This window comes from Palaemon carinicauda, unplaced genomic scaffold (assembly GCF_036898095.1).
Source record: "Palaemon carinicauda isolate YSFRI2023 unplaced genomic scaffold, ASM3689809v2 scaffold438, whole genome shotgun sequence".
NCBI lineage: Eukaryota > Metazoa > Arthropoda > Malacostraca > Decapoda > Palaemonidae > Palaemon > Palaemon carinicauda.
In genome coordinates this window covers 137,501-139,819 of record NW_027171693.1, presented here as the reverse complement: position 1 = coordinate 139,819, position 2,319 = coordinate 137,501, and positions in this window count along the sequence as shown.

Here is a 2,319-nt window from a genome sequence, read left to right as displayed (position 1 = left end):
TGGCCTACCTAAAGATAATATGAGTGATGTGAAGATCTTGACATGATTGAAATAGATAGATATCATTAAAGCAGACTTGTAAACTATGCAGAATGCAAAAGGGTGTGCCCTAGACATCATCTCTCTTGTAAGCTATATTCAATTCCCGCTAACAATGGTATCTCTCTCTCTCTGAGAGCCTGTTACTCCTGTGTGCATCTCTCTTCCTATTATACTTGTCTTTTATTGCTTCATGTATGTCTCATTTTCACATGAAAGCTAACGATCCTCCTATCGGTCCTCAGCCATGTAGGTCTGTGTCTTCCAACTCTTCTAGTGCCTTGTGGAGCCCAGTTAAACGTTTGGTGAACTAATCTCTCTTGGAGAGTATGAACAGCACGCTCAAACAATTCACTAAGATTTATGCTGTGATAAAAAGTGCAAATGGTTGTGAGGTTTTTACAAATCATTTTCAAATTCATTATCATATTGGTAGGATAATAAGGGATTTTTTTTTTTCATTTTTACAAAATACTAACTGCAACGGTTTGAAAATGATCTTCTTCTTCAATTTGTTCCTTTCAATAGACAGCGGTTTTTTCTCAGTTTTTTTTTTTTTTAACTTTGTCCTTAGTTTTAAGGTAAAGCGCTCTCACCAATCATCTGTCCCTTATCATAAGCTTTACGTCTTTTGTCCATTAATTTCAAAATTATTGTCATCATCATCCAGGGTTTATTGCTATCGCATATTCGTTGTGTTTTCTGCGTCTTCATCTGCGTTTTCAGTCATAAAAGTGTCCGTCCATTCAGACGGTACAATCCCCTGGCCGAACTCTGGCTGACGAATCTCGGAAGGCCCAAATAGTCTGGTCTGAGTGAGAGGGAGAACGAGATTTTGGGTCCGGCCCGGTGACAACGCACTTTATTATTATTATTATTATTATTATTATTATTATTATTATTATTATTACATGCCAAGCTACAACCCTAGTTGGAAAAGCAAGATGCCATAAGCCCAAGGGCTCCAACATTGAAAAATAGCCCAGTGAGGAAAGGAAATGAGGAAATAAATAAAATGATGAGAACAAATTAACAATAAATCATTCTACAAACAGTAACAACGTCAAAACAGATATGTCATATATAAACTATAGAAAGACTTATTTCTGCCTGTTCAACATAAAAACATTTGCTGCAACTTTGAACTTTTGAACTGATTATAAAGATTATATATATATATATATATATATATTGACTTGTCTATCGTGGAATTACTCACAATCACTCGCAGTAACGAAATAAACGTGCAATTACAGGTTCTCTCTCTCTCTCTCTCTCTCTCTCTCTCTCTCTCTCTCAAACGATTTTGTTAATATTCAATGAATGATTAAATCTGGATCGCAGCTGTACGAGCTGATGAGCATCTGGCATTCATCATCATCATCATCATCATCATCGTCATCATCATCTCCTCCCAGGCCGATTCACGCAAAAGGCCTCGGTTAGATTCCACCAGTCGTCTCTATTTTGAGCTTCTAATTCAATACTTCTCCATTCATAATCTCCTACGTCACGCTTCATAGTCCCTCAGCCTTGTAGGCCTAGGTCTTCCAACTCTCGTAGTGCCTTGTGGAGCCCAGTTAAAATTTTGAACTAATCTTAAATCTCTATTGTGGAGTGCGAAGAGCATGCCCAAACCATCTCCATCTACCCCTCGTCATGATCTCATCCACATATGGCACTCGAGGAGTCTCTCTTATAGTTTCATTTCATTTCTTAATAACTATGAAAGCGGTGTTCAAATTCGCTTTCTTTGAACATATCATGATGCAAAGACCTTTAGATTTAATATCATCCTCCTCATCATCCTCTTGATTAGTCGTTACAAGTCTACTGCAGAACAAAGGCCTCAGACCTTCCTTACCCTGCTTATTTTTTCTTATACAATGGGGTAGGGACCCATTCTGTTATTCTTAATATTCACCTGCTATCTGCCATTCTCATTATAAGTCCTTCTTCAGTCTATTTCTTTTTGTTACATGATAGAATATCCTCTACTTTAGTTTGTTCCGGTTAAATTATGTATATGTATATATATATATATATATGTATATATATATATATATATGTATGTATGTATGTATGTATATATATATACTGTATATATATATGTATATATATATATGTATAATATATATGTATATATATATATATATATATACAGTATGTATAAGCTTGAACAAAAGTTTTTATGAAAGTCTTAAGGTGATTTTTTTCGCAGTGTGAACTATAAAAAGCTAACAGTAGTAATTATCATTATCATTACAAGCCAAGATGCAA